Genomic DNA, 23305 nt, shown 5'->3' on the forward strand with positions numbered 1-23305 from the left:
TCTGTTTCCTAACTGGTAGCTTTGTGTCTGTAACGATAACCTACCCAATGTCTTCTCTATACAACTTGTTGATTCCTCAGAGTAATGAGTATGCCTTTACCTACACCCATCTATCTCACTCATGTGCTTGCTCTATGATGTATATATAATATTTTTAAAACTGCTGTGTGTTTCTCCTTTACAGAATGCTGTATTTCTTTTCACTATCTCGGACTTCAACTCTCAAAGTAGGATTTAATTATCGGCCAATGTCTAGGCTTTCTCTCCTACCACCTGGAACAAATTATTTGAATCCTAAATCCCTGAGGCTAATGACAGCCGGAATACCAACTGACCAGTAAGTTGAGAACTTCTGAGTGAATGGAGACAATCTACCTCTAAAGTGTCAGGGCTTAAAAAAGACCACGCTTCTGCCTTTGCTACAGAAGGATGGCTAACGAAGTCCCTACCACACAGAGGGAGCCCTGAAGAGGGGCAGGGAGGTGCAGATAATAAGAAATAGAAATGTTTTTTGTCTTCACCAGGATAAAATGGCTCCAAATAGGGATGGCTGGTATAGGAGTTAAGGGCTTGTGAGGAATACCTGAGAGGAGAGAATCTATTTTAAAAACAAGAATGAATATGTCTGTTCTCGAGAGATAGGCAAGAAAAGTTTGAACTAAAGTCAAGGTTGTCAACAGACTTTTTCACATCAATCCTTAGCTAAATAACTCTGTCATGATCTTTCACTTCCTTTATCTTCTTTCCACATACATTCTACATTTGATACTAAACTTACAAACTGTGATTATGGATTCTGTAGCTCCTGCTAGGGCTCCTTTTCAACGGCCAAAGTCTTCCAATAGAAAATAAACATCGTTTACTTTTGAGAGATATTTTTAATAGATTCTGCTTGTTTTAGAACCCAATGCATTGGAGATAAAGTCGTTCCCCTATTCAGTATCCAAGAGGCATTGTTCACTACGTCAAGGCTGTATCCAGATTGTCACACACAGTCTCTCTCAAACAGATAAGGCATATTCATAATTTACATATTAAGAAAGTGATACACCAGCTGCTGATGTAGTTCTAATGCTATAGAAACCAGAGGAAGAAAGTGGGCATCTACCTGAGAGATCAGGAAGCTTTTCAAGAAGGGAAAAATTAGTGGAAAGTAGTCTTGAAAGGATACAAATTGGAAGTTGTACTCAGGGCAAAATGTAGAAAGAACACTACAAGAAGAATTCCAAAGAAGGAAGCCACAAATTAAGAAATTGCAAAGAGAGAAACTGAGGCGTTTAGAAGAGGAGCTGAGTTTGAGCATAAAACCAATGGCTGAGATTATTAATAGTTTTTAAATATGGTTGAAGTGAAAACGTACAAACAAACAAATCTTGACAGATCGACTAAACTTTTCTAACAATGGAGTTTGAGCAGGGAAATTGTATGATCAGGGCCCTGACCAGACACAATTAATCTGGTAACTCCTGCAAAATTGTTTGCAGAACACCCCCACTGTGACGGCAAAACAGTAGTAACTGTAATTGTAAGTACCCTTCAGAGCTGTATTCATCAGCTGTTCCTACACTGTGTTGCAGTAACAAGCAATCCCCAAATCTCTGTGGCTTAAAATAATAGAAGTATATTTCTCAGTTACATTGCCAGTTTTTCACCAGTGAGTAGCAACTGTGTTCCACATCATTTGATTTCAGGCTGAGACCCATCTGACAAATGCTACACCATGGAAGGGAGAACAGAGCACAGTAGCTTGCCCAGCTTCTGCTTAGAACACACATCCCCCCTCGGTGCAAGTCCAAACCTGAGAGTACTGACTCATCAGTCTACCCCTCCCACCATCTGTAGTTAGCCATGGCAACAAAACTGAGCAGAAATTACCTGTGTTGTTTTTGGGCCCCAGCATTTAACTGTTACTGCAAAAAAGTATGGCACTTCCTTTCCCCATTCAAGGTCCCCTACTATTCCATGTTGGATATATAAACCAAGAAAGAAAGTTAAATCCTATTATAATCACTGGCATTTGTGACTAGGCCTAATAAGCCAGCCCATCATGACTGATAGAACCAACTTTGAAGCTATCTTGTGAGACAAAATAACAGAGCTAAACCAGCGAGGAGGAGAGTGTGGACTCAAATCCTTGCCATTTGACTTCAGTGGCCAGGTTCATTCCTTTTTGTCATACTCCTTTTATTTGTTAATGGACCAAAAAAATGCTTAGCCTTGCAATGGTGCGGAAATGAGAAAGGAGGCTAGACATCATAGTCATTGTGTAAATTAGTCTTAATTTGATAAAGAACCGAGAGTTGAGCAGGGAGAGGACCAATAAAAAGGCAGCACTGATGGAAAAGCCATGTGAGCTCTGAGGCCCCAATGTTGGAAGACGTTGGTAACATTAACGGAAACAAAGGAAACCATGAAGCACAAGTGTGAGAGATGAGATGGAGAGTCCTGTTAACTGCTAAGTGAAAATTGCCAGGGCCTCAAATGAAGAACCTGAAAGACAGAAGTAGAGAGCTACAGAAGGAAGTCACAGGCTAAGGGTAAGTATCAGTAGGTTTTCCACCCCCAAGTAACAGATAACTGCATGGAAATGGATGAGATCGGTGGTGAAGTACAGACAGGAGCCAGATAAGACAAATCAGGAAATGGGGAAAGGTGGCATCATTCGGGGGTAGAGAACATCCAAACAAGTAGAGGCAACAGGGCACAGAAGAAAAGAATGCAGCAGTCACCAGTAGTGGAGACAAAAAGACCTGAAGACTGAGCAGGGCAGCTGGTGATGAGCCATAATCAAAATGAAACCTGTGATTTCATAGGAGAGGTAAAAAGACACTGTATATATTTACTGATCTTTAGCCTGGTCTTCGAAATCAATCAGAGAAAAGGAAAGATCATAACAGGAAGCCAAAAATGGGCCTAAGGAAACAGTGGACACCATTTAATGCATTCACTCTTGTTATGAGTAAGCCCCACACGGAGTTCTGTGCTCTCAAGCTGTTACCAAGAGAGGGAAACCATGTTCACAAGATCATTCATAAGAAAGATAAATCAGCTACTTAGAAACAACATAACTCATCCATTTAAAAATAGTAACTCTTGGGGTGCCTGGGTGGCTCAGTCAGTTAAGCATCCAACTCTTGATTTGGGCTCAGGCCATGATCTCACAGTTCATAGGTTTGAGCTCTGCATCTGGCCCTGCACTGACAGTGTGGAGTCTGCTTGGGATTCTCTCCCTCCCTCTCTCTGTTCCTCCTCTGCTCACGCTCTATCTCCCAAAAATAAATAAACAAACATTAAAAAAAACAGTAAAACCTTGGTTTGCAAGCATAATTCATTCCGGAAACATGTTTGCAATCCAAAGTACTTATGGATCGAAGCGAATTTCTAGAACCATTGGCTCAGTTGTGATCACGTGATGTTCGGCATCACGTACTACTCATATTATAAGATATCGCTCATTTATCAAGTTAGAATTTATTAGAAATGTTTCCTCGTCTTGCAGAACACTCACTGCAATCCAAGGTTTTATTGTGTATATAAAAATATATATTGTATATATATTGTATATATAAAAATATAGCAATTATTTCCTGAGTCTTCTTTTACAAATTACTGTGTGTGGTCATAATCACCACAACGTGGTTAGGAAAAACATAATCCTCACTCTAGCTATCAACCCTCAATATGAACTTGTAGCATCCCATGAAAGAGAACAACACGAAACAATGACTTGAGTAGGTAGCTGAGAATATTTTTTTGCCTTTCTTTTTTTTGGATTTTGTTAGTTTGCTAGCTTATTTTATTTTAGGATAAGGAAGAGAAATGCATTTGCAGGGAGAGAAGGAGTAAGAGAGAGAGAGAGAGAGAGACAAGAAAGGACAGGCAGGGCAAGATGGAAGACTGACCGCTAGATCAGGACCCCAGTGAGTTAGAGGAAGATGGCATTAGAAGCCACTATGAAAAATGGAGGGGCCTCTCGTAGAACAAGAGGGTTACTCATTGCCTCACAGCAAAGGATAAATGAGTGTGTGGTCAAATATCCCAAGCCATGTTTAGATACAGGGGGAAAGTTGTAGCAGATCAAATCCAACGAGTTGAATTTCTCAATAAACTATTTACCCAATACGTGTAGGTACCTCTTTATGACATAATTGGTTCTTTTTCCTTACACACGTCTTATCCTGGCAAGTGAAATACAAAGTAAAATTACAACGGAGATATGAGAATACCTTTGGGCGGTGGGATCTGATAATGTTCTGTGAGTTGCTCATTTTACGTAGCCCACCTATGCTTTCCCAGCCCACAAACTGCGATCGTTTCTGATTTCTCATGATTTGCTCCTGGAGTTTCTCCCTCTTGTGTCATCCTACCTCAGAACAACAGACAAATGTAAATGGGTTCCAAAATAAGTGAAAAAATAATGCCATTGATCTCCCAGCACCCCAGAGGTTGGTGTTTCTTTCTGCACCATAAACACAGTGAACCATGTAATTTGGGGCGGGGGGGGGGGGGTGGGTTGGATGTGCCATTGTGATTATTACAGCAGCTGAAAGCCCGGATTCCCAAAATAGGCCATGTTCTTTTTCAAGCAGGTGCTACCTTGAACCTAGCAAGCCCGTGCTCTCATGCAGACAGTGTGACTGAAATGTAACAGTGCCAACTTGCCTTCAGTGTGTCCTTTTAATGTGTTTTGGAGAAGCAAGTGCAACCTCAACCTCACACAGAAAGGAGAGAGGCGGCCCTAGGAAGCTGCTCAAAGCTACTTATTAAAGGAAGCGGCAGAGATAATTAAAAGTAATTTTGCCAAACTCCAAAAGGGCATGGAACAAAACACGAAGGTACAGGAGCAAATCACATTCTGCTGTTAGCAGAAACCCAGTCACGCAGCTATTTCCAGAGAGTGCGTGCGTTCTCCAGATGGATCCAGGTAGAGCTACCGTCCTTTTTACACATAAATAATGATTCTAGCGAGTCTGTGCGGAAAGAGGTCCTGAAGACGTGTGCCAAATGTGAAAAGGAAAACTCAGAAAAATCTGACTGATGCCCAAATAGATATTTTTGTTAGCTGTCACATCCCGTTCATGGGTATTGACCATGAGGTGTGGGTATACATCAAAATCAAAGGAAGGATGGAAAGCATCACCCAATAACCAGCGTAACACAGTTACTCAATCCTGCCTTTTCACCTCCTTGAATCACCCACATCCCTTCCGTCCACACTCATTCATGCACCAAACAGGCATCTACTAAAGAGCCAGCTGCCGCAGGAAGTGTCACGGGGCCCTGGGGGGGGGGGGGGGAGGCGCACGGGGCAGTGGAAGGAGGAATTCTAGGACAAAGAAAGCCATCAACTGGATTTATACTTTAAATCTGAAAACGGGTTCTATTTTCTTCCTCATGCTAACCAAGCTCAAGCCCTGGAGGGACTCCCCCCAAGACCTCAATCCCTGCACACACGTCTGAACACACGGGTTGTGGTTTTACTCTTGGAAGCTTTCTAATATGGTTCCTAGGCCAAGTTCCACGAAAATCCCACTTCCCACTCTATATTTACTCCCTCCCAGAAAGCCAAAGGATGCTTGTGCATATTTTCCTGTCTCCATTTCTCCTTCTGGACTGGGCCAGTTAGGGCAACCGTAGGAGAATCTATGCACCAGAGGGCTTACGAGCCCTGGTTCCCACAGTTTCTGGAGGCTGGGAAGCCCGAGATCAAGGCACCTGCAGATTCGGTGTCTGGTGAGGGCTCCCTTCCTGGTTCTCGCTGTGTCCTCACCTGCAGGAAGGGCAGACGCCTCTGGGGTCTCTTGAATAAGGAAGCCACAAGCACTTATCAGGGCTTCCCCATGGGACCTGCCTCCTAACACCACCACCTTGGGGGCTAACATGTCAACACATGCGTGCCCAGGGGACCCAAACATTCGGTTTATAGTGAGTATCCTCTGTACAAACCATATATGGTAACTAGGTTTACCATCAACTAGTGAACTGAGGTGGTAAAGAGAGAGCTCTGATTTATCCTTGAGTGAGCAAGCTCTCAGCATGTGTTCAGCCCTGTCTTCATTTCTGAAGCCTCAGGGAAGAACATTTAGAGCCAAGTGGGGGGAGGAACGATGGGCACTGTTTCTGACCGTGGCACATGCCACACTACAGATGTCCCAGGTATCTTCTCCCCAGGAAACCCATGGGTTGTTGCTTCCTATGCCCATGGGCTCCCATCCACTTTGCTTTCTCTCCCACAGGAAGTGCAACCCGTGATGCCAGAGCAGGTAATCTGAGATAAACAAAATCAGAGCATCAGAATAGCCTAGAAGGCTGTTAGACACCCTTTAATACAACGCTGCCTCCAGTTAAATCAAGCTTGGGGAGGCCCAGAGAAGGGAAATTCTGCATCGTGTGTTCACACGTCTAAATACCGGCTAACTGGTAACTAAGGCTTAGTTCTCCTGAAGATCAGTGAAGGGCTCATCCGCTCCCTGCCTGGCAGAAAACGGACACCCAGATGCTGTTATCCAGCCAAGTCCACATCACCCAGAACTGAGCCGTCCCTTCTAGGGTTTGCAGAAGGATGAACACGTGAGAAAATAAGACAAAATACATAAACAAAACACTGCTGCTCCTGGCAAACTGATGAGTTGTGAAATTCCATAAATACCCACCCAGTAAGTTGTCTTCGTCTCATGGGACATTTTACTCCCTTATTTCAGTCTTGAAAATAATCATGCTCACGCTGTGAGTGCTTCTCTGGGACCTTTCATTCATTCACATCGTAACCATTTACCTGTCCGCACATTCTGAGATCTGACCCTATCCCACGAGAAGCGAGTCAGGACACAGATGCACAGAGGAAATGTGCCCTGTTGCACATTTGGTCCTGGGAGCTGTTCTCAAAGGAAGAGGCAAAAACTTGAAGTGCACTCAAACGTTAGGTTTTGAATACAAATTGTCATAGGAACCAAGCCCTCACGTCTAAGGTATAGAAGCAGGAGGGAACTGGAATACTCATGACTGAGTAATGAGAATATTGCTCCTACAGGCAGACTGTGGGAGATATGCGCTCAAAATATACCCTCCAACCTCCATGGTTGGGGGGGTCACTTCCCTGCCCCCTGGTTCCTCAGCTCAGGCATGTGACTTGCTCGTGCCTATGGGATGGGAGCAGATGCAACACAGCAAAAACTCACGATGTGCGTCAGGGCTGGGTTGCTCTTGGGTGCTCTGCAGTCACAGCGAGAGCCTCCAAGTGTTCCCCCTGCCTCTTAGACCAAGGTCAATTCTGTGGAGCAGGTGGGAGCCAAACCTACTGCAATAGATCCAGCCACACTTACACGTGGAGGCGGGGCCACCCCGCTGACAGCAGCCTGAAGGCACCAATGGGCAGCGACACTCGTGACAGCAGCAATGGCCTGACCCACAGACCTATCAGAAAGGCAAGTCGTAAGTAGGCTTGTATTCGATAAGCACAGAATTAGAACAGGCAAGAGAAACTTTGCAAACTCTGCATTGAATGACTTAAATAAAGCCTCCTGATGCACCTGACAGCAGAAACGGCCTTACAGGGGACAGGACAGTATTTGCAGTAACAGGGCTTACATTCCCAGTCCCCAACACAGCGCTCCGGGGACTCCCATGTTTTACATCAGCAAGTCTTACTTTTTCCCTAGGATTCCATGGCGGGCTCACCTCTCTCTGATGAGTGACCAGATCTTTACACACGTTCAGAAAAGGTCATGGATGAGAAAGGTCCGCGCAGATACAAGGACCACTCTGTTTCCTTCAGGTGATTATACGTTTTGGAAGGTCCAATCTTATTTTCAAATACGGAGATGATTTATTAAAGACCCCAAACACCGACAGCATCATTGATAATCTTTTTCTTTGTATTGATGGAGAGGAGAGTTTAGTAATTGACTTAGAATCGTAACATTAGTCAAGAGTGGATCTAAGACTTCCAGATTAGTAGGAATTCCAACGGTCTTTCACATGGAGTGTGTTAAAAGTTCTGACAATTCTTGTTATAACCTTCAGCCTGCGTGAAATCAGGAAAAAGCAATTGTATAATTTAAACCAGTATCTCCAAGGCAAAGGACACCTTAGAATAATAATAGAGAAGGACTTTTTTATGGATTGGGTGTGTGTGTTGACCCAAAACCCTTCCTTGCTCCCACAAACAATAATGCTGCTCTCAGCCACAACCCAAAGCACACAAATCATTACACTTTATGAAACAGGAAGTGTCTAGATCCAGCAGTGACTTGGCATCAGACTATCAAGTTAAATTTTGGAATATAATTACGTAGCTTAATGCTTTGAAAGGGCATTTGCAATTGGCATTTTGATGGATATGTCGGGTGAACGCCAACACGGGTCTGGGTTGGAATAAAGCCTGCTTAGGTAGGGCCACCGATGGGGCTGAACATGTGCTCCTGGGTCCTCACCACCGTTCCATCACTAGGGTGCTTTGTGACCTTGCCTATTACTTCTCAGAGTTTGAGTTTTCGTATGTGTGAAATAGGCAGACATATTGGAGTATTCCTTAGCTCTTTTAGTTCGGACATTCTTTGATTTCTTATTCGAGGGATAAGATTCAGCAAATATTCATCTTATGGTCTCCCTTGGACCAAATGAACTATTTTGTGCCTGCATATGGGATTTGTGCATTTAATACTCTAAACCACCCCACGAAGTTGCTAGTATCTTAATTCTATCAAGGCAGAAATGGGAGCTCTAACAAAACGTTAGTATCAAAACAAGGATGGGCTAAAACTCAAATTCAGAGTCAAAGATCAGGACTCTTTCCACTAACCAGCACCACACACACATATACACACACACATACATACACACACACAGGCAGTATTTTAGAAGGTGGAAAACGAGGGGAGGGCCATGACTGACAACACGGAGAGGGAAAATACAACAGTGAGGACAGGACCCACATTCCAGAATTTGACATTTCTAACCCAAAATAAATTCCACCTGTGTAGGAAAACGAATTGTTCTCTCCTTGTCATGTGCTATCACATTTATTTTTATTTTTTATTTTTGAGAGAGAGAGTGTGTACACATGAGTGGGGGGGCAGTGAGAGAGGGGGACAGAGGATCCAAAGTGGGGTCTGCACTGATAGCAAAGAACCCAATATGGGGCTCAAACTCATGAACCATGAGATCATGACCTGAAGTTGGACACTCAACCTACTGAGCCACCCAGGTATCCCCCATCTATAATATTTTATATTACATAAAACAAGTACAGGAGAGTTACCCCCAAAAAAATCCCACTGAAGAAAATATAGCTTTTCTATTAAATAATAAGCCAAATGGTTTTTTCCTTCAGACATGAATTAGGATTGAAAACATAAAAATAAGACAAATTCACTCCATCCAAACACAAATAATATTATGACAAATTCATCCCTAACAATTTCTAGAATATAGATAATATTTATTTTAGTGTTTGGTCATAAAAGATGGACTTAGCAGGGCGCCTGGGTGGCTCAGTCGGCTAAGTGTCCAACTCCGGCTCAGCTCATGATCTTGGGGTTTGTGAGTTCGAGCCCCACATCGGGGTCTGTGCTGACAGCTCGGAGCCTGGAGCCTGCTTCTCATTCTGTGTCTCCCTCTCTGCCCCTTCCCTGCTCACGTTCTGTCCTTCTGTGTCTCTGTCTCAAAAATAAATATTTAAAAAAAAAATAAAAAATATGGACTGAGGATTCAAGTTGCTGCATTACATCTTTCCAAATTAACTGTTGGCACTGTATGTAAAACCCAAACCCTAATGGAAATAATTTAAGGAAGCCATGAAGAAAAGACGTCAGAATTAAGATGCACTGATGTATATAAAATGACCATAGTAAGTATCACCTCACTAAATTTCATAATTCACGAAAGGAAAAATATTCCTTTGTTTAGTGCAAATAAGTAGTTCATGTATTTATTGGTTGTTTTGTTTTCGTTCAAACCGTATCCAGTTTTTTTTTTATTTTTTAAATTTATTTTTTGAGAGTGAGAGACAGAGTGTGAGTTGGGGAGGGCCAGAGAGAGAGGGAGACACAGAATCCGAAGCAGGCTCCAGGCTCTGAGCTGTCAGCACAGAGCCCGATGCACAGCGCGAACCCACGAACTGTGAGATCATGACCTGAGCCGAAGTCTGACGTTTAACCCATGAACCACCCAGGCGCCCCTGTATCCAGCTTTATTATCCAGATAGTTTTCATAAACAATCATAGTATTTCAGGCAGGACATGGGCGGGCAGTCGTTAACGGTATACAACAATTTTTAAACTTCCTTCTTCAATGGACTACCAAAATCAAGGCCAATGAAGTCTTCATTTGATGCTCTCAACAGGGAAAGTTTAGAGTGAGGGTCGACGCTTGACATTTAGCATCTTGTTATTAAAAGTTATTAAACTTTACACAAGCCAACCCTTTCGGGAAATGAAGTGAAAATGGCAGAATTATGCACCTGAAGATCCACAAGCTACAAAAGGAATTCTTTTGAGAGATGTCATCTCAATGGCAACACTATAAAGTCCAGATCACCCGCCACACTGAGAACCATTTCTTGGGGTCAAGTTCCAACAGGGATGTGGGTTTAAGGGAGTCAAGTCTGTGTGGAAAGCACAGGGAGAAGAGGACATAAAGAATGAATTTTAGCTTTCCCACACCACAAGGTATTTGTGCCAAGGTGACTAATGTGTGTTTATGTCAAGGAATCCCTCCTCCTGGGAACCAAGAGGAAGTTCCTCAAACCTAGAAGGGAATGGTGTTTTGCCCCATGGTATCAATCTTGCTTTGGAGATACTCTGTTAGCGACATACGCCTTTCCCTCAAAACAACAATAAAGTGTTCTGTGTGCTAACAACATAGCTTAAAAAAAAGTAAATCAAAAGTATGTATTTTTATAAAAGTTGATGAAAAATAGTATTTCAAACAGTGCAGTCACCAGGAGTACACAGTTATCCAAAATGCCCACATTTCACTTGGCATCCCCAGCACCTTCAGCTTTCTGTGCCCTGTCTGTTTGGGCAACTCCATATTCTGCAGGGTTATTCCCATCCTTGCCACAATCAGCTGTCCCCTTTTCCCTTTTGGGTACCAGGTCTCCCTTCTTTGCAGGGGCCTTCTTAGGTCTGGGCTCTGGCTTTCCAGGAGATTTAGCAGATAGCCTTGCAGACCTCTGTGATCATCCTTCACCTTGGCTTTATCTCCTTCAGAATCCCCTGCTGCCTTTCTCTTGGGCATCATGGCCAGCGGGGGGGTGGGGTAGGCACTGGATGCAGGGGGCAACAGCACATAGGCTTTGGCCAGTCCCGGGGGGTGTTCTCACTTCCTCTTCCAGCTCATTTATTTTTAAAAATTTTTTTTAACGTTTATTTATTTTTGAGACAGAGAGAGACAGAGCATGAACGGGGGTGGGGCAGAGAGCGAGGGAGACACAGAATCAGAAGCAGGCTCCAGGCTCTGAGCCATCAGCCCAGAGCCCGACGCGGGGCTCAAACCCACAGACCGCGAGATCGTGACCTGAGCTGAAGTCGGACGCTTAACCAGCTCATTTATTTTTTAAAGGAGTTGCGAGAAAAAAAAATCAGGTGGAAGATTTCTTTCTTCCACCTTATTTTAACAGATGCTGCCCAGGAAAATAAACAAGGAAGAGAAAAGCTTCTCTGGCTTCCACTGCTGCCTCTGAGGACCACCCCCCAGGGGTCCCTTCTCATGTTCCATATCAAAGCCCTTGTTGGAAAGTTAGAGTAGATACTGAATTGAATAGTACACTGAAACACAGATTTAAGATGTTCCAAATAAAAACAACTTGTTTATATCATATAGAGAATGTGTTTTACATACTTTTAGACTTTAGGGAAAATAACTAGCTTTCAGAAGACGTGTTTGTTCACACATAACACATTTATCAGCTAGTGTTAAATTGAATATAATTCCACAAAACCAAAATTAATTCTTGCACTACACAGACAACCCCTGCTCAAGTTATACCTGTATATATGTACAGAATAGGAAGATGATTCATTAGGACTGTCCAGTGAATGCAGATTTTGTAAGTTTGTGTCTTATATACTTCATCATGAATAAGTTCACACATTAAAAGCAAATGACTTAGCACCATAGAAAGGATGGCAGTTTGAGTTTCTGAAATGCATGTATGAATTATCTCAGGGGTTCAAGGACATGTGGTGGGGGGAGAGAGAGAAATTCAGGACATTCATATTGTGCATCTTTCTGGAGCACCAGCCTTTCTGAGAGGTGGGGCAAATTAGCAAGAATACTTTCTCCTGCAGGAATCTGAAAGCCTGAACTCACTCTTAGGAACATTTCATCACCTCACAAGGCATCAGTTTCCCAAGGCAGGTGGCTCCAAGCTTGGTTAACCCAGAGACTCGATGATACCATGTCAAACCCCTCCATTCTGTATAATTTTCCTCGGTCATTTTCCCAATAGGGGCTTTCTCCTCTGGCTGGCTCTCCAGGACTTATGAAATAACTACCACAGCCCCAGATATCAGATCCAGAGACAAAACAATGCCAAGAAAAGAAGAGTAAGGCACCATCTATCTTTTAAGAACAAGAAAATGTTTTTCAGTACCACCCCTCCAAGTAACATGGGCACGCCCAACTATAGGGCGGGCAATCACGATGGGATTCCCATGATCCACGTTGAATGCTGAAGACAGAATTACCTTTCCTGTGTATGTGGAAAGATACTACAGGGAAGAAGGAAGAGGAAATGGACATTGAGTGAGTAACCTACTGTCCCTCAAATGTGTGTGTGTGTGTGTGTGTGTGTGTGTGTGTGTGTGTGTGTGTGGATATGTTACGAAGAAAATTTCAAAATTTGCATACATTTTAAGAACAAACAGAAGGCTTAAAAGAACATTTGTGCATACTTATGCATGATGGGCTTGCTCTGAGTCAGCCTCCATACTCCCCAGGAGACACTTGATGAGTTCTCTACTGTTAGGGATAAATCACTGGAAAAGAGAGTAAATAAGCCCCATCTTGTACATTTGAGACTGGTCCCCTTATAGTCTGCTCTCTGACACCGCTAAAAGAGACACACATTTAACCACAAATTACAAAGAATTGCAACTATACATCTCACTCGGTCCATTTGGGCTGCTGGGATAAAATGTCACAGTCTTGGTGACTTTATTAACAATGGAAATTTATTAATTTCTCATGGTTCTGGAGTCTGGGAAGTCTAGGACCATAGTGTTCCCAGAGTCAGGGTCTGGTGAGAGTTTTCTGGCTCATAAATGGTACCTTCTCACTGTATCCTCACATGGTAGAAGGGGGCTCTCTGGGGTGTCTTTCCGAAGGGCACTAATCAGGAGGGCTCCACCTTTAATGACATGGTCCTCTTCTAAAACCACTCACCCCTAACACCATCACATAAGGCATTAGGATTTCAACATATGGCTTTGGGGGCACACATAGCATAACTATCAGTCCACAGTCTTGTCCTAGTCCTAAATCTCTCTCACTCGCCTGTCATAACAGTCCCTGAAATACATTAGGGGACAAGGTTTCTATTTCCCAAATCCAATTTACTTTCCCTGACTCCAAACCAACCCACTCAGCCAAGTTTGCTATGCTGTAGCCATACTCGCTTTTTTTTTCTTCAATAGATAGACCATGCTCTTTGGTGCCTCTCTGCTTTTCCACACTGACCCTTACCCCCTTGGAAGGGCACACGATTTCTTCTCTACCTGGAAAGCACTTGTCCATTTTCTTCAAAATGGTGGCATGTGTTTTGCTGCTGTCTGGCATCCACGTTATCCCAAAGCACTGACCCCCATGAAAGAATTGTCCCCTCCCTCCATCTGGTCCTGTTGGCAACACAAAGTAAGACCTGTCCCAGATGTGGAAGCCAAGAGGGCCAGGCCTCCTCTGAGTGCTGGCACAGAACAGGGCACACAACAGACCTGGTTTCTGGATACTTAGGATCTTCAGGGGAAATGCAAAGTGGAAACGGTCAAGGGTCATTTCTCAGCAGAACTTTACCACCAGCTGCACTGATGGGAACTCTCCAGGCAGGTGCTTCAGGCTGCAAGATGCTTCATGCACTTGTCTCCAGAAAACACTCTTGGTGTCTGCCCTTTGCCCCAGTTCTGGTTCAGGCTTGCTTCTGTTTCTTGCACCAAGAACCCTGACCACAAAGAAATGCTAGGTCCACTCTTCCCTCTCCTCTAAAGCCTCCACCAAGAGCAGTAGTCACTTCTTTTTCACTATTCCTTAATGTATTATATGTATTCCACTCATAACATTATCCCTTCAATTTTAGGAAAATGCGAGATGCTTGAAGAATGAAAATATATATTACTAATAAGCCTACCAAGAGACTTACATGGTGGAAAAAGCACAGCCTCCAGGATCAGAAAAATTGGATTCACTGACTGGCTCTCTCCTCTTCTGGTAGCATAATCTTGTATGAATTGACCTCTCTGGTACTCAGTATTCAAATCTTAAAATGGAATAATAATGGAAGTCTTGCTTTATAAAGATTAAATTACATGACATGGATGCAATGTGTGGGAGTCAGAAAGTGTTTCTGGAATGATTGCATATAAAAATATAGTCAGATATTGAAGAGGAAACCCGCCAGTGTTTTGGGTCTAAGCACAAACACTCATATTATCAATATGTACCAGCTGGTATACGTATGGCTTTTCAGTCTGCAAAGCGTTTTTCACTTACATTGTTTCATCTCATGCCAAAGTATGCAAGATGTCCGTTTTACAAATGAGGAAATGAGGTGTAGAGAAGTTAAATGTCTCAGCCAAAGCACAAGTGTCCCAATTAAAAAAAAATTGAGAATCGAACTTTCTGTTGCCTTGTCCAGCTATTAAAATTTCTGCAACAGCAAGTTTTTTTTTCTCAAAGTAGAATACGAAGTCTTTGAAAGTAGAGGTCATTTATGTTTGTATGTTGCCAGCAGATAGAAAATGCTCAATAGTATTCAGTAAGTGAGTGAATATAATGAAATTTTAACAAGGGAATGAAGTAAGATTTCAATATGGTGACTAAAGGCCTGAGCTCCAGACCCAGGACAGGTGGGGTCCTGTCCCAACTTCATCTCCTACTACCCATTCAACCTTGGCCAAATAACCCAGCCTAATTTGTACTTTGTTTTGTCCTTGGGACAGTGGAAATAGTAACCACACAGATTTTGGAAGAGGAATAAGAATTCATGGCTAAATACCGTTGGCACTTAGAACGGAGTCTGGGATGGAAAAGACGCTCAGTAGAAGAGGGCTATCACTCTACTACTGCTGTTCTTATCATCATCATCATGACCTGGTGGTATGCTGTCTTAGTCAGCTTGGACCACCATAACGCAATACCATTAACTGGGTAACAAACAACAGAAATGGATTTCTCCCAGTCTAGCACCTGCAAGTCTGAGATCCAGGCTCCAGCATTACCAGATACTGGTAAGGGCCCTCTTTGCAGGCTTGCACATGGCAGCCTTCTTGCTGTGTCCTCACACAGCAGAAAGAGGGGGAGAGAGACAGTGTGTGAGAGCATAAGCTCTCTGATGTCTCTTTTAATAAGGGTACTAATTCCCTCATGGAACTGCACTCTCATGACCTCATCTAAACCTAACCACATCCCAAAGGCCCCATCTCCAAACACCATCCTATTGGGAGTTAGGACTTCAACATAGGAATTTTGAGAGACCCAAACATTCAACCTGTAACACGTAGCAGTAGGCGTCTAGAAAAAAAGCAAGGGCTCCAAGTCTAGCCAGCCAGGAGGGACCTAGCAAATAGGTCAGGAGGAGAAGAGGTTAATCCTGGGGAATGTCCCCAAGAGCCAGGAAAGGTATATGGTAGGTGCAGTATATTCAAACAACCAGTCTGGAGCCTATAAGGCCACATCATTAACAAAGGCATCTCAAGCTCAAGAAGCCAGAAAATGCCATCTGCACTACTCTTTAATGAGCACCTTTATATATATCCTGTTATATGTACCACTTAGTACATACGAACACCAGGACTCCCAGGGCACAGGACATTCAGGGACCCACCAAGGAAGCAGGGATTGTGTCATAGTCTCTTTGGTTGATTTATCAGCTTTCTTCTCTGACCCCAGAGACAATCGTACAACCTTCAAGAACACGGAAGCCATTTGGCAAGAGAACAGGTTTGCTCTCTGCCAATTTCTTCACTACAAATAAAGCTAACGTCCATGCTCCATGCTCCTCTGCCTGGTGGCCTCGGGGCACAGCACAGCTTGTAGTCATTCCACATCAGACCACAAAGTATGGGTTTCGCTTACAAAGGAGGCAAAGATCTTCATGGTTGATTCGCGGGTAAGCATTTGTCATCGTCCCAGCTTATTACGGAGGCGGGGGGTGGGGGTGGGGAGAAGCCTACCCATTGACAAGCAGACCAAGATAATTTTTTTCATGCTGGCACCATAATCCAAAGAGAATACCTCCAGGCCACCTTCGATGATATTCCAAAACTTCCTGCAAATGATCAAAGACACAGACTATTGGCTTAGAATGGGAGCTGGGGCTGACAAACACTACCCACTACAACCTCTGCCAGCCTCGTGAATCAGCAAATGTGCTCAGAGGAGACAAGTGAAGTATTTTGCAAAAAAACAAAAAACAAAAAAAACCCTTCAAACAAATGATTATTTTACTGCTCACCTTCCCGATTTAGCCATACAGTGGCTTGCATGGGAAAGGTTTGTCATCACTGTTCTTGATGGACGGTACTTTGTATATAAATTTGGGATCAGAGAAGATTTGGCCTTGTCAAACTCAAATGGAACTCAAGAGGAAAAATAATGGAAGACTAAAAACCTATCCTGAGGGAATAAGGATGCTATGACCCACCCAAGAAGGAAAGGAAGAAATCTCTGAAGCCTTTCCATGGTACTCTCAGGGCAGAACTAGTGAATTTCATCCTCTGAAACTGAATAATCGAGTCGTCTGCTCACTAAAATGCCCCAGCAAGATACAGCTTCCAGCTACCTTAGTTTTGAGGGAAATTCCTAACATAGAGGTGTTAGTCGTCTCCAGGTTGATTTTATTTTGCTCTTAATCCAATCATCTTATGCTTGGATCTACTGTACATTCATGAACCTAAGACTCCAAATGCAAATTTTAAGTACAAATTAGGAGTGCAAACTTCCATTACACTCAATGGTTTTCCCATTCTTAATATGTTTTGGTTCATCTTGCTAAATTTTCTTCCGTTTCTGTATTTCCCACGTCTTTTATTTAGAGTAGGGGTAAACATCACCCAAATGAAAGAGACATCTTTCTGTAAACACAAGAAGTAGCCAAGAAAAAAAGTTTAACATACACAAAATAAGAACGCTATGCGGATGTTAAAGTCTCGTGATTCTCTTACCATGTGCTTGACATCAATAAATGTCAAATCATTTACACAGCCTGCTGCAGTCCTCCAATGACATTAAAATGTCCAGAACAGGTACTGGTCATAATACGAGTAGAACAAGAGATGGAAATTTAGTAGTTCTCCATTTGCACATGGGAAAGAAGAAACAGAATACAGGAGGGGAGTCCTTAAGTGTGTTGAAGGATCGTGACATAAATGATTTACGCAGGAGAAACACAAGAGAACAGAGCGTCCACTCTTTCTTCTGAGAAAAGCGTTGTTACCCACCAGCGAGTCTGAGATCTCATTTATGGGTCACACAGAGAAGCAAGAGAGAGCACGGCCAACAATACACCTATGACCCAACTAACTCCTTCTCCCCTTTCTCCCTCACTTCTGTCAATGCTTCCAGAAAATGAAAATGCATCACGGAAGATAATTGCTTCCATTTTGCTGCTATCAATGAACAGACGTTAGGCATCTTTATAGAATGCCAACTAGGTGACATCAACCCACAGCAGGTGTAGGGCATGCAGACAAAACCATCAAGAGTTTCTTTATTGAAGATTTTAGTAGCTCAGCATTTAGGGGTAGCAAAACAAGTAAGCCGATAACGACAACCCAATATAGGCACTATCAGGGCCTTTTGTTCCAAAGAACCAGTAATTGCCAGGTTGAATTATCAGTCCTAACTTCACTCCTCTAAAATGATTTTTCATTCACATCTTTCCCTCGGGGCAAGGAGGATTTACACCCCAGCCTGTGGCTTTGGGTCTTGCCGTGTCATGGGCAGTGGCTGATGAGATACCACCCATCTGGTAGGAACCGAGATTTTGACTGTTTGCGAGGTTGGGCTGGCCCTCTTGCACTCCTGCTGCTGTCCCGAGAAGAATGACATCGAGGACGTTGCTGCCTCCTTAATCCAGGCTGATGAACAAGACCCTGAGAAGGACAGGTCTGGGCCAGAGCAGGAGTCACACCTGAGACTGCTGTCACAGACCCTCTAGTCACCTCCAGAGAAACGCGGTCTCAGGTGGAGTCGCCCCAGGTGATATGAACACCTGCTTACTGTCTTATGTCGCTGAGGCTTTGTGAGTATATGGGACACATCAACGTGACTGGCGGAGAAACTGGTACCAGAAGTGGGGGGCATTGCTGCAACCAAAACCTGAAATACGTAGCACTGCCTTTGGGCCTGAGTGGGCAATGGGAGTGAAGGCACCGTCCTCAAGAACTGGACAATGCTAACTTCGCGTCAGGTGGTGGAGAAAAAAATTGGGAAAACTGCCAATGTTGCCAAGTGAAAAATGAAAGACAGAGTTCATGAATCTGTGGCACTGGAGAAAGTTCCACGGGAGCATGTTTTATGTGAGAGCCAGCTGTTGTTAGTTACCTTGGAGAAGTTACCACCAGAGTATGACCATCTCAGAAAAGAACAAATCATCTTGCTGGCAAATTTAGAAAGCAAGTGGAAAACCCATACATTCCCAAACTTTCAAGGCTGGAAAAGGAAATTGTTTGTTCCCATACCAAAACTGTGATCATGGAAATGTCACCTCGGGATAAAGACCAAATGAGGAGACTGGTCATCACCCCACGCCATCAGAACGTCGAAAAGACACGAGCACTGCCTCGTGAGTACGTCACCACAGCAACAGGGCTCAGTGAGCATCACAGAGTAGCCTTAGAGAAACAAAGCTGGGGCTGCAATCAATTGCCACAATGAAGCGTCAGAAAGAGCACACTCTTCTGTCTTGTGGTCATTCTTGTCACCATATTATTACCTATCTAATATACATGCATGTACGTATACAGTATAAGTGTGGGTGCTGACATAGAATCCTTTCATTTCCCCCTTATGTTTATGATGCTGTTGCGAAAATATACAATAACCTACAATACTATTTAGTTTTCTTACACATTTAAATGTTTACATTTATGTATATTGTATTATATCCAATATGTATTGTATTATATACATATGTATATACAATGTGTATTATAGACACATATTATAATGTCTACATTATACTTGCTGGTTTTGATATCAAATAATTACAGGGATATTTTATAGTAGACACATTCAATCTTATATTTCTCAGTGGATGGAATCCACTCTAACAACTGGCATGTAGTCATATTTATGTCATTGGAACAGACTGAGGTTGACACTATTTATTCATTTTCCTTGACTTGAGAACCATAGGATTGTGCCTTCTTCTTCTCTTTATGGTGGTCACCCATATTTTCAGATTTTAAAACTACTAACTACCAAATAGTATAAGCATACTGACAGTAATTGAAAACCTCTAAATATCTGTAAATGGAACAATAGAATCTATGAATTTGGAAGCCATTTCAAAGGAATGGCAGAGAAAATTATTATTAGCGCATAGAGACAACATCTTTAAATTTTTTAAAGTCCATTTCACACAAAATCAAAAATAATTCGGATTTAAGATATTACAATGACATAAATATCGGAGAAAAAAACGCGTGTATAAATGCAAACATACGGGTCCCTTTGGCATGTTTATCTCTGCCTTAATGACAAGATTTGCCAAATAGAATCATTTAAAAATAAGAACGGACCACCAGTAAGTGTAGGATAATCATGGTATTCCCCAAATTGGGAAAGATCATTGTCATTCTACTCAAATAATATAGCCCACTTGGAAAAATTTTGGTGCCCATCCTAAATGTCTCACACAAATCACAGGAAATAATGACCAGGGACCCTTAGACTAGCCAATTTGTACATATTCAGAGCAGGTGCTACTTTATCACGTGGGGTGAGGGAGCATTTGTCTTGCTGTAGGCGTAAGAAAACAGCACGAAGGACTCATTTCAGCTGCCTGTGGCTAAGGCTCAAGAAACATGAAGGAGGTTGAAATGATTTTTCATATTTAAAGAGGGGCTCAGAATGCGACAATTTCAGCCTCTGCAGGAATAGTTAGGTTGATGCACTCTACTCTCTGGGCTCACATACTGTAACAGAAAATCCATTTGGTTCACTTTGGGATGAGATAAAAAAAAATGGATTTTCATTTCTGATTGAAGGAAGAATTTTTGCCATTCGTTTAAACTCCCAAGTATCTACCGGAAGCACACAGTGGCCCAAATATTCCAAGTCAGGGCTTTTTAATAATAAAATTATCCAAGGCAGTACATTTTAAATCATCTGTTATTAATGTTTTCAAACTCCTATAATATTATACGTAAGCCTGTATCTTGCTAGAATTTCCAATGATGGAAATATTATTACCAGATCAGCTTTATTTATGGACTATAGACACAGACATGTGACAGTGCATACACGCAGCCCTTATTTGTTTTACTCAATCAAGTCATTCCTTTCAGAAACAAAAGGAAAACCGCTGGTTATTTCTAATTGTAACTTGTATCTTCCATTTTCTCTACATCCCACGATTTTTTTTTCCTGTTGGTTTTAGTCTTTCCCACTCATGTTTGAAAAATTAACGCTGTGCTGCAGGTGATCTCCGACAATAAAACAAAACTGAGAAGGGTTAGCTTTTAATCCCTTGATAGAATATCCAAAGCAAAATTACAACTTTAGGAGATTGCTCAAAACTTAATGCGATACAGTTTTTTTATATAATTACACTCAACAATAGCTGGCTCACAAAAAAAATAAAATCAAAACATCAAAATCAAAAAGATAAAAACAGAAAACAAACAAAAAGCAACTACGGGCATTTTATTCATTTTTTTTAAATTTTTTTTTCAACGTTTATTTATTTTTGGGACAGAGAGAGACAGAGCATGAACGGGGGAGGGGCAGAGAGAGAGGGAGACACAGAATCGGAAACAGGCTCCAGGCTCTGAGCCATCAGCCCAGAGCCCGACGCGGGGCTCGAACTCACGGACCGCGAGATCGTGACCTGGCTGAAGTCGGACGCTTAACCGACTGCGCCACCCAGGCGCCCAACTACGGGCATTTTAAACCAAACATATTTGATGTAGAAAACTGCTGAATAATTGTGGACAAACTGAGAAGCTAAGGAATGTTATGCAGACAACAGTGACATCAGGAAGCTGCACCCACTGGCATTAACCACACTGACCAGCAATTCTATCCAAAGGACTTACAATCAGGATCCCAAAGAGATCCCTACACTCACACATCCATTGAAACATGATTCATACAGCCCTACATATGCAAACAACCTACGTGTCCATCGATGGATCAACAGGTAAAGAAAATGTGGCACATATACGAGAATATTCAGCCTTAAAAAATGACAGAAATCATGCCATTTGCAACAACATGGATGGATCTAGAGGACGTTAAGTGAAATAAGCCCGACACAAAAAGACAAATACTGCATGGTCTGATCAATACGTATCATCTAAAACAGTCAAATGCACAGGAGTGGAGACTTGAACAGCAGCTGCCAGGGGCTCGGGGGAGGGGAAATGGGAAGGTGAAAGTGAAATAGCACAGACTTTCAGTTATACAGGTAAGTAAGTTCTGGAGAGCCACACAAGCCACAGTGCCCATAGCTAATAATACCGTATGGTATACTTGGAATTTGCTAAGGTGTAGATTGTGTGTTGTGTCCTTACAGCCTCACAGAAAAGATAAATAAATAAAGGTGTTATTGGAGAGCGCAGAGGAGGGAAGGAACATCAATCATGAGCCACTGTACTGGAATTAGGATTGCATTTAACACAGAAAATATATGTCAAACCCATTTTACTCATTTAGCAACGTGGCTCAACCAAGTTAAACAACTTTCCCAAGGTCGCTAAAATCTCCTAACCGAAGCACGAACCCCGATCTATCTGCACGCAAAGACTGGCATTTAATCCTAATTCTGTTCCCAAAAGTTATGACCCCTTCTCAGCACTGGTTTTCCAGTTTCTAAGAAGGACTCTGGATGACCACTGGAGGTAGGATACATGCTTGTTAAATAAATAAATGAGCTTTTACCAATCCTATCTAGTATTCAGAGAAGAGCCTGTTAATGCCTAACTTCACAGGCAATGCACAAGAGATCTTTTAAGAGGAAATAGAATGTTTTATGTTGTTATTTTGTTAACTGAAGTATTCTTAATTTTACTCAGGTATTTATTTCACTTGTTTGTTAATTACACAAAATCATTTGACTGTTTTGAATGATTGAATATGTGTAATTCTTTAAAATTCTTTGTTTTTTACCCTTTATAAGATGGCAATTTGGAAATCTGGATCTAATTTCAGACTGTTTCAATATTTACTTCCTGGCTATCGTAACTGAAAAAAACACTGTTACTCCAAAAGTAAAGGAGAGGATTACTGGCTACACTTAGTATCCCAATCCCCCAAATACAGAAAAGTTTATGAGTATGGCTATTACATTATCATCTTCCCTCACATATCTGGGCTTTCCTAATAAATTAGTTGGAAAATGTTATATTTCATGTTTGCAACTGTGTGTAAAACCTACTGTGTTAACATAAGCAAAGGTAAGTCCTTTGATAGTACAGAGCCTTAATATGATGTGGTGGAACGACACTTTACCTGTATCTTCCTCTCCAAAATCCATAACCCCAATCTAATCATGAAAAAATATATATCAGACAAATCCCAATTGAAGGTCTCAAAACTCTCAAGGTCATCAAAACCAAAGAAAGTCTAAGACATCATCACGGCCAAAAAACTCCTAAGGAGACGTGAGAACTAAATGCAGTATGGTGTTTTGGATGGCTACCTGGAAAAGACAGAAGAACATCAAGGAAAACCAGGGATATATGAAAAAAGTGTGGCCTTTAATTAATAATAACGCATCCATACTGAATCATTAATTGTCGCCAATGTACCATACTAACCTAAGATGTTACTGAAAGGGGAAACTCTATGCAGGATATATAGAAACCTTCTGTACCAACTTGGCAATTTTTCTGTCAATCTAAAGTTGTTCTGAAATTTAAAAAAT

General features: G+C 42.2%; 1 pseudogene; it reads right to left on the minus strand.

Annotated features, from left to right (window-relative positions):
- Positions 1-10972: 10972 nt before the first annotated feature.
- LOC125164380 (non-histone chromosomal protein HMG-17-like) lies at positions 10973-11238 on the minus strand (annotated as a pseudogene).
- Positions 11239-23305: the final 12067 nt, after the last annotated feature.

Source organism: Prionailurus viverrinus, chromosome B1, assembly GCF_022837055.1.
Source record: "Prionailurus viverrinus isolate Anna chromosome B1, UM_Priviv_1.0, whole genome shotgun sequence".
NCBI lineage: Eukaryota > Metazoa > Chordata > Mammalia > Carnivora > Felidae > Prionailurus > Prionailurus viverrinus.